At 37.1% G+C, this 16,020-nt stretch overlaps 1 pseudogene; it reads left to right on the top strand.

Annotated features, from left to right (window-relative positions):
* Positions 1 to 11,998: 11,998 nt before the first annotated feature.
* Positions 11,999 to 15,279, top strand: LOC120165230 (annotated as a pseudogene).
* The last annotated feature ends 741 nt before the right edge of the window (positions 15,280 to 16,020 follow it).

The raw sequence follows: 16,020 nt of genomic DNA on the forward strand, positions 1-16,020 counted from the left end.
AGATCCGACTATTGGTTTGTTAATTCGGACTGAATCACGAAATGACTCCCTTACAGTGAGGTTGAGTTAAACTGGAAAATTTTGAGTATGATATCCTTCGTCATGAAGTTGAAACTGAACTCAAAGTTTTGGAAAGTAGCTCCTGGATCGTCTTCTAGCCCAATATACCTCGTTGTTAAGCTAAAACTTGACCTGAAGACTTCGGTGTTGCTGTGTAACAAATGACTCCTTCGTCGTGAGGTTGGGTCAATATTTTGGGTATGATATCCTTCGTGGTGAAGTTGAAATCGTAGGAAAATCAGAAAGTGACTTCTTCTTGCCAATCTTGACCTTAGTCCTTTCTCAACATAAAGACCATGGTGTGAAAATTTGATCGGAAAGTAGTTCCTTACCACTATCTTGAGGTAAATATGCTCTCGAGCTGAATGTAATCGATCTCGAAAGTTCTTGTTGACAGAAAACTCTTCTCACTTTTGAGTTACGCTGTACTTTGCTGGGGAATAAACCCCTGTTATTGTAGATGACTCATTTATTGTGAAATCAAGTCGATCCGTTGGGCATGATATCCTTCTTTGTGAAGTTGAAATCGTGGATGGCTCATTCGTTGTGAAGTTGAGCTTTGAATTTGATATCCTTCGTTGTGAAGTTGATATCCTATCTTGTAAATTGATTACTATGAGTTCAATAGCTCCGCTGTGAAGTTGAAATTGACTCTAGCAAGAATCTGCAAAGTTATGTATATATGCCACTATTTAGAGAAATGGTCGTTTTTATTTATAAGGGAAAAATAACCAACAATATATGACAAACATTTTGAAAGGTAAATACATAAATGAAGTATGAATGAAAGTCTTAAATTTCAATAATGTGGGCACTTCTAAACTGATAAGCCGTTAAGTGACCTTAAACGTAGCCTTTGTCAAGGGATCTTCGATGATGCGATAATGTTCAGGATAATGTAACCTTTCTCCGACTCGTTAAGTCTGTAGAAGATTCAGATGCCGGGATACTTCGCTGTCTGGATTAGGGATCTTTTCTGAATTATTATCCAAATCGCCCTTTCAGTTTTCAACTTGGACCCATCCTTGGTTTCAAGACACCTTTTTCGGGTTTTCATCTTGGACTCACCTTATTTTCTTTTCTTTTTTATTTTTCTTTTTTTTAATTTAGGGCGCCCTTTCGGGTTTTCACCCTAAACGTTTTTTCTCTTTTTTCTTTTTCGACTTAGGATGGCCTCTCGAGTTTTCATCCTAAGCAAAGTATTTTTTGATTGCATCCGAATTAACGGGATTTGGCAAATTTGGCCTGTCTATTTCAGCCAGGATAAGTGCGTCTCCGGAGAAGGCCTTTTCACGACATAAGGTCTCTCCTAATTTGGCATCCATTTCCTTCTAATGTCATTCTGAATTGGCCAAATTCTTTTTAACACAAGATCTCCTTCACGGAATACTCTTGGGTGCACCTTCTTGTTATGTGCTCGAATCATTCGTTTATGGTAGATTTGACCATGACAAATGACTTTTAATCTCTTTTCCTCTATTAGGTTCAGCTGATCATATCGAGATTACATCCATTCTGCATCATCTAGTTTGACTTCTGACAAGACCCAGAGTGACATAATTTCTACCTCAATGGGCATCACTACTTCCATCCCATATGCTAATAAAAATGGGGGTTGCCCCAGTCGAAGTTCGTACTGAGGTTCGGTAAGCAAACAAAGCGAAAGACAATTTTTCATGCCAATCCTTATAGGTTTTAGTTGTTTTCTCCACTATCTTCCTGATGTTTCTATTTGCTGCTTCTACTGCTCCATTCATCTTCAGTCTATAAGCAGTAGAGTTGTGATGCTTTATGTTGAATTGCTCACATGCAACATCCATCATCTTACTGTTCAGATTTGTAGCATTATAGGTAATGATCCTTTCAGGTAAACCATACCAACATATGATCTCTTTCTTCAAAAACTTACAAATAGTGGACTGAGTGACACTGGCATATAATGCATCCTATACCCATTTGGTTAAATAATCAATTGCCACAAGAATGAACTGGTGACCATTTGAAGCCTTTGGATGAATTTGCCCGATAACATCTATGCCCCATATAGAGAAAGGTCATGGTGATGTCATCACATGAAGGGTCTGAGGTGGAACATTTATTTTATCCCCGTAAATTTGACATTTATGACATCTTCTAGCGTAGTTGATGCAGTCACTTTCCATTGTGGACCAAAAATATCTGCATCTCATTATTTGTCCTGACATCATATGTCCATTCACATGTGTTCCACAAACTCTGTCATGTACTTCCTCCACTATCATCTTTGCCTCTTCTGTATCTACACACCTTAATAGGAATTGATCATGGATTTTCTTGTATAAGACCTCCCCATCAAAGATATATCAAGCTGTAATCCTTATAATGGTTCTTTTGTCAGTTTCGGTGGCTTCCTCTGGATAACTTCGATTCTTGATGTATTGTAGAATGTCGTGGTACCAGGGCTTAGTGTCTTTCATTTCCTCGATTTGGTAACAATGAGTCGGGTACTCATACGAATGCATGTCAATTAGCATCATTTCATACTCCCGCCAGCCTTGAATGCGGTTGCCAAGGTAGCTAAAACATCAATCATTTGATTTTATTCTCTAGACACATAATGGAATGTGACTTCATCTAACTCTTCGAGTAGATCCAATATTAGTTTATGGTATTCTACCAGCTTTACATCATTCATTTCTCATTCTCCACGGAGTTGATAGATCACTAAGGCCAAATCTCCATATACTGGCAAGGTCTTTATATTTTGCCCCATTGTAGCTCGAATCCCCAAAACACAAGCCTCATATTCTGCCATGTTGTTGGTGCAATCGAAATTCAGTCTACTAGTGAATGGGTAATGATTCCCTTCTAGGGAGACCAATATAGCCCCGATGCCATGTCCTAATGCATTTGATGCACCATCAAAATGCATTTTCCGGGAATTGTCTGTGGAAGTACTTGCTTCTTTTAAGGACATGGCCATCAAGTCTTCATCTGGGAAGTCAAAGTCCAGCGGCTCTTAATTTTCATCAGCTCTGCTTGCCAAGAAATCTGATATGACACTTTCTTTTATGGCTTTCTAGCTCACATACTCGATGTCAAATTCAGATAACAACATCTGCCATCGGGCTAATCTTCCAAAGAGAGCAGACACACCCATCATGTACTTTAGTGGATCTAACTTGGAAATCAGCCAAGTAGTGTGATACATGTATTGTCTGAGTCTTCGTGTAACCCAGACTAAAGCACATCAAACCTTTTCAATAGGAGGATATCTGACCTCGCAATCGGTGAACTTCTTACTCAAGTAGTAAATGACCCTTTCATTCCTTCCAGATTCATCATGTTGACCTAGGACACACCCCAATTAAATTTTTTAATATGGATAGATACAAAAATAGAGGTTTGCCCAGGATGGGGGACATCAGGATAGGAGTGTGAGACTAATATTCCTTTACTTTCTCAAATGTAATATGGTAGTTTTCATCCCATGCTCTAGGAATGTTCTTTCGGAGAAGACGAAAGATTGAGTCACACTTGTCAGTTAACTGAGATATGAACCGTGCTATGTAGTTCAATCTGCCCAGAAAACCTCGAACTTCTTTTTGTGTTTTTGGAAGAGGTAGATTTTTGATAGCCTTAACTTTATTGGAATCAATTTTGATGTCTTTCCTGCTGACCACGAAGCCTAACAGCTTCCTAAATATTACTCCAAATGTGCACTTGTTAGGGTTCATTCTTAGCTAGAACTTTCTTAGTCTCTGGAAAAACTTTCTCAGATTCTTGACGTGTTCATTCTTGGTTTGTGCCTTGATAATCATGTCGTCGACATAAACTTCGATTTCCTTGTGTATCATGTCATGGAAAAGGATCACCATAGCTCTCTGATACGTTCCCCAACATTCTTCAATCCGAAAGGCATAACTTTGTAGCAGAAGATTCCCTACATTGTGACGATTATGATCTTTTTCATGTCTTCGGGATGCATGTTGATCTGATTATATCCCGAAAATCTATCCATGAAAGAGAAGAAAGCGTTCTTGGTTGTATTATCCACCAAAGTGTCTATGTGCGGCAGAGGAAAGTTATCTTTGGGACTTGCCTTATTAAGGTCCCGGTAATCGACACACATGCGCACTTTTCGATCTTTCTTTAGAATGACACTATGTTGGCCACCCACTCCGGATACATAGCCACTTGAAGGAAACCAACATCGAATTGCTTCTTGACGTATTCTTTGATCTTAAGGAGCATTTCAGGTCATATTCTCCTCAGTTTTTGTTGTATGGGCTTGTATTCTGGTTTAATAGGTAGTTTGTGGACTACCATATATGTGTCTAACCCCTACATATCTTGATACGACTATGCGAACACATCTCTGTATTCTTGAAGTAAGATTATCAAGTTTTGTCTTGCTTCAGTTAAAAAAGTTGTGCCAATTTTAACCTCTTTTCTCTCATATTCGGTGCCCAGATTCAAGATTTTAATTTTCTCTTCGTGTGACAGTATTTGTTTGTCTTCTCTTTCTACTATTCTCGATAATTCGGTAGGTAAGTTGCACTCCTCTTCATTGTTGTATTCATCAAATTCCCCAAGACAAATGGCCGATTAAAAATCCACTTCCGGATTAGGATCATCTATGCCTGCATTATCGTTATCTGGGGACCTGAAGGAAAGAAGAAAATGCGTATGCGTGAGAGGAAAATATCCCACACGGAACAACAAAAAATTAAATTCGAAAGAGAATAAAATGGAGTACTGAAATGAAGAAAAGAAAAAAACTAAATTCAAAAGAAATGAAACAAGAAAATTGTTTGCCATGAAAGAAATTACATCTTTTATTGAATTTAAATCAAAATATTTTTTCACCCTTACAAAAGATCACCTATTGCCCCGGGTATAGGTGAATAGGGATAGTTTGAATATTACTCTGAAAGAACTTTGAAAATCATAGCTAGTTCTTCCGCCAACCAGTTGCTAAGCACAGACCCAGGTGGTAGTGGGCAGATTCCGGATCTGTCCGCATCTTCAGCATTTTCTGTGATTACGACGTTGATACTCAAATTTTTTAGAGCCATTTCCAAATATGATGAGGTAGTCTCAAACACATAACCACCTGACTTGAATGTGTCGTAAAGAGGTGGGAATACCATGGGTTCTTATTGAAATTTAGTTCCAATCAATCTGGCTAATCGTCTCTCTTGGTTCTTTTGAATTTCTCTCATCTTCTGTTGCTGACTGGGCTGAAAACCAAGCCCAAACTGATCTAAATTCGAATCCAAGGACTTCCCAAAAAACAGTTGTAGGAAGGCATGAAGTCCATTACTAGAAATTAAATGTTGTAAGTGGCAGGTCCGATGGTTAAAGGCACCTCAATCTTTCCAATTACCTCCCTCTTGGTCCCATCAAAGGCTCAGACCATGCTCTGGCAGGTTCTCATATGAGAGGTATCCATTGGCAGCCTTTTCAACGTAACCAAAGGTATCACATTAAGGACTGAACTATTGTTGATTAATACACTCGGTAAAGCGTGCCCCTTACAATGGGTGGTGATGTACAATACCTTAGCTCGACCTCTTCCCTCAGACGGAATCTCATAATTTGAAAATGAGATGAGATTATCAGCTTGAATATTGTTAACCAGTCGATCCAACTTGCCGACTGGTATGTCTTGTGGCACAAACGTCTGATTCAGGACCTTCAAAAGTCCCTCTCGGTGTGCCTTTGAGTTCAACAATAATGCCAATATTGAAGTGCGTGTCGATTGGCTATATAACTATTCTACAATGCTGTATTCACCGTGCTTCAAGAATTTGAGGAACTCTCTAGCTTCTTCCTCCTTTATGGCCTCATTGATAGCTAACACATCCTCTTTGAAGGGTTCAAGTGGTCTCTAGGGGGACTTAGCCTCTTGGGAGTAGCGTTTCCCCATAACCTACCCTACTTCGCTATCATCTTCTGTTGAAGTGATCATCTGACATTCATACATCCATGGCACTTATCGGCTGTCCTTGTAGTGAAAATGTCGGGGTACTGTGATCACTACCTTCGCTTGTGTTCTTTCTTCTATTTTCACCTTAGGGGTAATTATCAAAGGACTACCCCTACTGTATCTTCTTTCAGACGACTCTCCGGTAGCGCAAACATCTGCTTCCGGAGAATCTTGAACTTCTTTATAGAACTTCAGCTCCTCCCTATTCATCATGAGTTGGACCAAAGCTTTAAATTTTGGGCAATCTTACACCTCATGCCCCTCTTCATTGTGGTAACAACAGTAGTTACCATCTCTATTCCTTGATGTATCAGAATATGACGCGAGAAGCCCTACTTTCACCATTTGGCTTCATACCCAAGCCAAAGGAGATTTTATTTCTGAAACACTAGTTTTGACACTCCTGCCCTTCTCGGTATTGACTGCGTTAATCCCATTATCCTGATGGTTAGGTAAAGAGTTTTGTGCAACATTTGGTGCAGAGTTAAAGTGGATCCAGTTCTTGTTGTGCATTCTTTGTACAATCCTCTTGAATGCGAGGTAATTTTCAATCGTATGCCCTGACACACCACCATGGTATTCGTAGTGAGCGGGTATAGGGGCTTCATTGGTTCCACAGGGTATGATGGCACTACATGAGTGTAAAAAAGTTGTTGGTATAATTTCTTGGTCAATTTTACCTTGTTTTATGGCCAACTCAATCATCTGCCATAACTAAATATGAGAAACTTCCTTATGTGATTACGACTAGTTGCCCGAACTAAGGAGCCTCTAGAGTCTGAACAAAGAGCTTCCTGGTTTCTTTTTCATCCAAGGGTGGATGAACTTGCATAGTCAAATCCCTCCATTTCTGTCCATACTGTCAGAAACTTTCGTTATGCTTCTTCTCCATGCTTTTTAGCATAACTCGGTCTGGGCTCATATTGTTAATGTGCTTGTACTATTCCTAGAAAGACTTGGCTAAATCTTTCTAGGTCTTGATATGAGATCGGTTCAGCTGATTGTGCCATCGGATAGCTGAAGTAGACAGGCTCTCATGGAAGCAATGAATCAGGAGTTGATCATTTCCCACATATCCCATCATTTTCCGACATAACATGTTGATGTGGGATGAGGGGTAAGTATTTTCATCGAATTTCTCGAATTTGGGGATTTTAAATTTGGTGGAAGTACCAAATCCGGGACTAGACTGAGTTTTGCGGCATCGACTCCATAATAGTCATGGTCTCCTTTAACTACCTTCATTTGGTCCTCCAATTTTTTGATTTTCTCTTCCATCTTTTTTGCTTTTTCTTCCTCATCAAAATTCGATATGTGGTAATCGTCCGAATTATTATTAGGGTTGGATACATAAGTCTGTATCTTAACAATATATGAGGTTTTCCCTTTAGCAGTAGATGAGTCCCCTTGTAATCCGGGTAAGATTCCGGGTGAGATAACCACTTGTGAGGTGGGTGATATAGTTACCCCGTCAGACGAACCTACCCTTGGTGCACTCACTTGATTTAAACCAGATAACTTGGCCACAATCTGATCGACCAAGGACTCTTGGCTATTCGTAATTGTATCCAGAGTACTCTTATTATTCTGGTTTATCTTTTCTTCCAGCTCTCTCTGTAACTTCAATATATTCTCCTCGAGTTACGTGATTTTGGCTTCCATTTGTCTTTTCTTGGTGTGGGTATTGTGAGGATGATACGTGTCCAGAGCTTGTGGAGGTAAACTCGATGTTTGTTCTTTCTTCTAATGAGATATTTTTTGTTAATTAATATGAATGTAAAAACATGGAAAATAGAAAAATAAACATGGAAAAATAAAAATGCATAGTATGAAATGCATGATGTAGGCATTGATCCAGAAATGTGTCTGTTATTATAAATAATCCTTATTTAAACAAAAGTGTTTTATCTTTTAAGAGACAAAAAATATATCAAACGTACATCCGGACTAAATCCTCTAGACCCCGAACAACTTCTAATAGGTTGAAAAGTCTTCTTCCTTCATCTGTCACTGGTTGAATACCTTGTCGAACCACTTCGGCTTCCCTTGCTAAACCATGCAAATGACGAGCTGCATTTTGTACTTGTTCCAAGAAATTATAGATGACTGTATCTCTAGCTTTCACCTTTTGCTAAGCTTGTTCCCAATGAAAACGCCACTGTAACCCTCCATCAAAGGGCACTATCTGAAGCTCGCTTGCTTGTTTCTTGATTCCGTTCACAATCGCTGACTGTCTATCAAACACCTATGAGCAGTCTTTAATGATTCCTTCAGAGTCTCTCTTTCATCATGCCCTTTAAACTTCCTTTTCAGGCTCTTGACTTTACTTTTCCAGTACTCTGAAGTCCTTTTCAGATTGGAGTTACTTTGAACTTGTTCTTGGTATCCTTTTCTCAAGTCTTCAAGCTCAAAATAAGTTTTCTTCTGTTCTTTCTCTAATTTGTCTGCCTGATCCTTCTAAGTATCGACATCCAATTTCATTGGTATCTTTCAGCCTCAAGTTCCTTTACCTTTTGTTTCAGCTCATTTTTTACAACTTCAAATTCTTCTCTTGCTATTTCCAGCTCAGAAGGAACATACTTAAGATGTTCTTCCATGGTCTGGGTTTCCTCATGATTTGGCACGGGGATGTTGTCATTTTTCCTTAACATCCTCCATACCAAATAGTCCAGAGTAAGCATGTCATTGGCAACCACGACATCCATTCGGAACACTTTCTTCCATGATTCAGCTACTTTCTTGACCATTTTCTTGTAGTTGTCCCCATGGTATGCTAATTTTGATCCAGATATTCAGTATGTCACTGGGACAAACTGGCGTGCCCAATATTGTCGAAGTGCTAAAAGTGGAGAATATCTGACTCCTCCCCATAGTCCAAACAATGTCATAGTGTCTGAATCCCATATCGGAAGAGAATGTCACTATGGATCAACCAATGAGCTCTCTAGGTAATATCCCTGTCATGAAGATGTATGAATACTTTTATCCACTTTTCTTTTGAGGGGCCTTCATGCCATTTCAGAGTAATTAATTCTCCCAAAGGTGAATAAGTGGTGCTGAATCAGCGGTAAGCAATCTCGTTAGTCTTCCAGAAATGACTGTGAATCCAAACTTGGAGAAGTTGAGCACACCCTATAGATCTTCCTCCGCCAGTCTTTCTGTAGTGGTAGAGAGAACGAAAGGTCTCAGCTAAAATTGCCGGTGCTGGATTTATTCGCCTTAGGAGTTGTTCAAACAGTTCCACTACAACTGCATCAATGTACCCTAAAGTCCTTGGGAATATGACCAAACCATAAAGTCCCAGTGCGAAAAGATCTATTGCCTTCCATTCATTGGGATGGTTCTTCATCAGTTGCTTGATATGGATCCAAACAATTCCTTCCCCGCTACCTTTGTGTCGAGCCCTATCAGTTACCCATTTGTCATCTACCCCTGTAACCTTTGCCAGTCCGTTCTTGAAAGGCTGACTTTTGATGTGCTTGATGTAGGCCCGCTCCAGTCTGATGCCTTCGCAGTGTAGCAGTGTTGTATACTCTTCGATTGTGGGCACCATGTCCTCCTGGTTAAAGGTGAAACAGCTATACCTCGGGTTCCAGAATTGTACCAAGGCTCTAATTAGAGGCTTATCCGTCCTGACATAGAGAAGAAGAGAGATATCACCATACCACTGGCTGAACTTCTGCTTCTGGTCACTCTTCCAACTATCCCAAATGCTCCGTAGTTATTGAACACCATTATACTTTAGGCTGACAGAGGCATAGCTAACCAACTCTAACACATAGCTTCCTTGCAGACTATCTTCCTTATCTTTCTGAGTCTTTTCAGACCATAGTCGTACCTCGGTATTTTTATCTCTTGCATTACAACCCCTTTGTCAATTAATAAAGATTATTTGTGTAACTAACACCTTTTTTATGGATCATTAGCCTCTTTTTATGATGCAAATGCTAAAAAGAAAAACATGAAAGAAAAATGTTAGTAAGATAAAAATATAAATAATGAAAGTAAAAATAAATGTGACAAAACTGCATGAGTAAAAATATCTTAGGTTTTGAAATGGGGTTTTGGGGTAGGTTCTGATTCCATGTAGTCTCCCGGTTTAGGTTCTAAAAAAGGTACCCAAGTTCTCCTTGTTGGTGCTCCCTTAGGCTTACTAGACCCATAGTCCTAAGCCCATTACAAGCTTGTATTGACTAAGTTAAACTCGAGAGGATACATTCCCTTATGTCTGTGTGGTGAATCAATTCACACGAAGACATAATGTATATGAATCCCGAATGCTACTTGCTAGGCCTATACGGAGAATAAATTCTCACGAAGGCGTCGCTTTCACCCCCACTTAAAAGGGTTCAGAGCTCGGGTATAGAGCCATAAATGAAAAAGCTTAATAGGATGAAACCATTGAAATAAATCGTTAGTACAACTATTTATCTGAAAAGATAATCAAAAGTAAGTAATAAGGTTCGAAAAAAGTTACCTTAAAATTTAAACTTACCCTTTTCAATTAAAAAGACAACTGGAATTTAACCTTTAGCCTGACTCACTTACCTGTCCCTAGCGGAGTTGCCAAGGTGTCGCTGTCGTCTTTCGAGTGGGCCCAGAATTGGGCTTCAACTTAAAAAGCGGGTTAGAGTTGCCATCGATCATTTATTTTAAGAACAAAATGAGTTGATCGGATTCCTGGATTTCTTACCTAATTTGTATCTTACCAAAGATTTGTTGGATTCGGGAGTCAGTTACAGTCAAGGAATGATTAGCACCCTTGAACTGCCCTTTCGGTACTAATTAATTTCTAGTTGTCTTAATTAAGAAAATTGCAAGTTAAAGTAAAAGGCAAAATATGATCCAAATTACTTATCTTCGATTGATTAAAATAGTCCTAAAAGGTCAAAAAGACGTTAGATAAAAACACTTAATCGAACAAAAGAAAAGGCAAAAGTTAAATTATAGTACTTTAAATAGAACAAAAAATGTAATCTCGTCAAGAAATTAACGTAATAAAATAAATAGAACAACAAACAAATCATGCATTAAAAAACATAGCACAAAAATGTGAAAGAAAAAATGTTTAAAAAAAAACTAATTGCGAAATTAAAGATAAACAGTTACTAAAATAAAGAAAAGAAATAAAATAAAAACCCAAAAAATAGCTAGATAAATAAATATATAAAAAGATAATAAAAAACAAAAAAAATAATAATAAAAGGCTAATCTAAAAAAAATGAAAATGAAAAATAAAACAAAATAAACAAAATAAGTAAAATAAATAAATAAATAAAATAAAATAAAAAAAAAGGGAAGAAATAATGGAATTAAAAAACAGAAACAAAAACATAAAAAAGAAATAAATTAAAAATAGAAAATAAATTAAAGAATAAAAGTATATATATATATATATATATATATATATATATATATAATGTAGTATTAAATAAATAAAATAAAAGAAATAAATATTTAAAAAAGGAAAATAAAAATAAACGTTAAAATAGATAAAATAAATAAAGAAGGGAAAATTATATAATAATAATAATAATAATAAAGAAAATAATATATATAAAATGTAATATTAAATAAATAAAAATAAAAACTTGAGTTCAGAAGAGGACTAAATTATAATAAAAATAAATTGGGCAGCTAATTTTAAAGCAATTCGGGGTAAAATTCAATTTTCGTGGGCCAAATAAATGTTTAGAAAACACGGGGATCAAAAATGTAATTAGTCCTCTTTTTCGATAAAACATGCTGATCATATGATCCGCAGGTCGGGTCATCGGGCCTCCACGGGTCACATATAAAAGCCATTTTTCAGAAACAATTTTCATTTTCTCCCCTTATTTCAAAACATATCAAATCGAGCCCCAAAGAAATTCTCTCTTGTGTTCTTGGTGTTCTTCATTTGATGAAGAACCCCTCCATCCAACCCAGAAACCGGCCAGTCGTCGCCTCGTTAGCCGTCGTTGATCGATGCCGGTCGCCGTTGATCGGCGCCGACCACCGCTCATCGGCAGTAAAACCTTACCTTTTTTACACCATTCGAAAGCCCATGCCGTCCTAGTTGGAAAATCCCCATTTTTCCAAAATAGCCTCGAGGAGGGCTAGATCTGAGATTAAAAATCTCGGAACCCTCCCCATATTCATCGGCATTTCGAGCCCAAAAAGAGAGAAAAAGAAAAAAGAACAAGCCACATGCAAAGACCAAAAACCGAACGAGGTAAAAAATAAAGAAAATATACCTTCTTTATTTCCACTTTCGAAAGTTTACAAAGTTTTTTTTTCCGATTGCCTTACTTTTCTTTTGTATTTTCTTTGTATGATTTCTTGTGTATTTCTTGGTATTTGCATGAATACTTATAGTCTAAAAATATATATTTTAGTTCGGTTTCTAGAGTTCCTTTTGGACAAACCACTTGCTTTGTTGTTTTTTGGTGAGTTCTTTGAATCCATGTATTGTGTCGAGAAAAGCGATCGTGGGTTGCGACTGGGGCGAGGAGTCTTCGAAGAAGGGAGTTGCAAATGGAATAACGCTGAGGAAACAAGGGTTAGGATTTGAAATCCCTAACTATTTTGGTTCGGGTCGGGCTTCAGTGGACTCGGGTCTCGGGTCAAGTTCCAGATCCGGGCTGCTGCTTGTTGGATCGCTGTTGGGTTTATTTGTACTTGGGCTTTGGGCCTGGTTCTGTAAATTATTGTTGGATCTATAACCAAATAAAAAAACAAGTTAATATATGCTATATAATTAAAGTATAACATAATATGCATATATTATATAATATAATACATATAGACTATATACCCTAAATCATAACACATTAACTATATAGCATAAATTGAAAAATTAATGCCATGTATTAAAGCCAGACGAAAATGCGTGACAACAACTCCTTTATAAAATCCAACCTGACCTGAACTCATTTTAAAAAAAATAAATCAATCCTATTAAACCGAGTCAGGTCGAAATCTTTCGATTTCGAATAAAACTGTAATCCCAAAAGTCTCATCAGATGCAATTATGCACATATGGCCTTGCATTGCTTGCCATTCATTCATTTCCACGGCTATTGTCAGTTGGTCATGCCAGATACTCCATGGATCATGTCATTCAAGGATAATGCAAAATGGAAATTGAAAATAAACAAAATTGCACATTAGAAAAGAAACACAATGTCATTAACTCTCACCTTACAAAATGTGAATGAATATATATAATACTAAGGGTAAACTACACTCATGATCCCTTAATTACGAGTTCTAATCCACTTATTTGTTAATTTTGTACATCAAATCATTTAACTATTTCAATTATGTCAATCATGTCAAATTTCATTAATAATTGATGAAGGAGCCAATGTGATAATTAACAAAATAGTATAAGTAAACATTTGATCCTAATTACTTATATATTCTGTTAATTTGGTCTTAATTTTAATCCTCTAACCATGGAAGAGAAAAAAATATTGAAATTAGTTTAAAAATATAAAAATCTTACACTTATTTTTAGTTTTTTTATTAAGCTAAAGGTGATTATAAAGTAGTATCTCTTCTAAATACTCTCAACCATTTGACAATAAACATTCAATTACCCTTGCATCCGTTGGTGTTCGAACCCGTGACCTCTAAGAATAACAATGATTATTTTAACTGCTGAGATAAGTTGGTTCATGCTTTAACTATTTAATTATAAAATAATTATTAAATTTGCTTTATTGATTTAGTTACCCTCAAACTCTTTAATTGGTTTGGGTTCGAATCTACACTTAACCATTTTTATTTATTTCTTTTTTAGAGTTAACTATGATATAAGATATAGGGTAACCTATGTCAAATACCACTCATCTTTATGCTCAGATCGAAAATGCCACTGATGTTTCAATTTTGCCAATTTTAGCACGAACGTTTATGTTTCACTACAATTTTGCCACTCCACCGTTAATCCGTTAACGGGACGATGGCATGGCAATTTTATTCTGTGACGGCAATGACGTGGCACCCTCATCAAAACGACGTCGTTTTGGCACGACCGTTTTGATGCTCAAAAAGCTCAAAACGTCGTCATTTTGTTGATGAAAAAAATGTTTTTCATGGGATTCGAATAGTAGACCTTTAAACTATAAAACTAAATACCCAACCACCCAGCTAACTTAAGAACCTGGTATAATCTTGACAAACCTATTATAAATGTTCATCACTACCACCGTTACCCTCATTATCTAGATTCAATCTTCTCTCATTGCACACCATCCACAACCATCACCACCGAGCCATTAGGCTCTTCAGTCTATCTCCACCAGCGAGACCTTCTTCAAAAGTTCAGCCAACATAACAAACGGAACGATTTCTTTTCCTACAATACGCTTCCTTTTCCTTCTCTGGTGTCGACGAGCAACTACTCGACTCCTCAAAAAAAGAAGCAATACTGATACATACATCACAAGACTCACATCAAAAGAAGAAGTAATAACTCTTCCAAATGATACACTCGTCCAAGCATTGGAAAAGAAGATCAGAACAGAAGCAGACCCTTGTTTTTAGTACCTCAAAGAAACCTTAAAAGAACCCTAGCTATTATCGCCACCTTCTCTATTCATTCCTCATTGTTCTTCATCGAGTCTAGAGCTTTCTAGGTTTGATTCTTCAACAAGAGCAACATTCATTAACCCGCCACCGCTTCCCTATCAAATACAGAGGGGTGAAGCAAAGACAGTGGGGGAAATGGGTGGCCGAAATTAGACTCCCACATAATAAAATATGGGTGTGGGTAGGATCTTACGAAACAGCTGAAGTTGCCTCTTATGTGTACAATCGTGCTGCTTATAAGCTTAGAGGGGAATACGCGAGGTTGAATTTTCAAAACCTCACGGATCTAAGTAAATTGGGTTTTGAAAAGTTTCTTATAAGCTTATGTGGGTAGGGACGATGCTAGGTTGAATGCGTTGAAGAACGCGGTGGATTCTAAGATTCAGGCCATTTATGAAAAGCTGAAAAGAGAGAGAGCTAAAAAGAAATCCAAGAAGGTCAACTCCAATAGCCCTGTTGCTTCTTCCTCCCCTGAAGTTAAGGTAAGTGAACCGTGTTCGTCATCTTCAACGTTATCGCCGGTGGTTTTGAGTGACAGTTTAAGCAACGACTGGCTGTCACCGAGTTTGTCTGAATGTGGGTCTTGGAGATGTGAGAATTCGGCGTCGAATGATTATCCTATAACGATGGTAGAGGAACAACAATACGATGAGTGTTGGCTTGCAAAGTGAAAATTTTCAGCAGATAAACTCCAGGAGAGACTTCTTTTTCTTTCTATTTTGTGTTTCAGTAGTGTGAAAATGATAAATTTCGTTGTGTTAGTGTTTTCTAGTAGGAATAAAATTTCATCAACAAAACGACGTCGTTTTGAGCATTAAAAATATCGTGCCAAAACGATGTCGTTTTGATGAGGGTGCCATGTCATCGCCGTCACGGAATACAATTGCCATGTCATCATCCCGTTAACGGATTAACGGCGGAGTGGCAAAATTGCAGTGAAAATAAACGTCTGTGCTAAAATTGGCAAAATTGAAACGTCAGCGACATTTTCTATCCCGAGCATAAAGATGAGTGGTATTTGACATAGATTACCCTAAGATATATACATAATGTTATAATTCATATTATAAATGTAAGGTTTAACCTAATGGTTCGAGTGCATCCAATTCTTCTTTAGTTTATTTATTTATTTTCTAATCATGTGGTGATAGCATTAGAGAATCAAATTTAATTAATTAAATTAAAGTTGAGACTAAATTGATAGGATATGTAAGTAATCAAATTTATTGACTATCACATCAACTCTTTTATCAACTATTAAAATCAAACAATTTGATTAACGTTATTTAAATAATTTAATTGATAAAATTAAATAATTAAAAATCAAATTAAAATCTTCATCATTAAATAGTCATGATATAATTTATCGTAATATTAACCAGTTTTGTTTAACAAATTGATGCAGGAATCAT

This window comes from Hibiscus syriacus, unplaced genomic scaffold (genome assembly GCF_006381635.1).
Source record: "Hibiscus syriacus cultivar Baekdansim isolate YM2019G1 unplaced genomic scaffold, ASM638163v2 tig00111582_pilon, whole genome shotgun sequence".
Taxonomy (NCBI): domain Eukaryota; kingdom Viridiplantae; phylum Streptophyta; class Magnoliopsida; order Malvales; family Malvaceae; genus Hibiscus; species Hibiscus syriacus.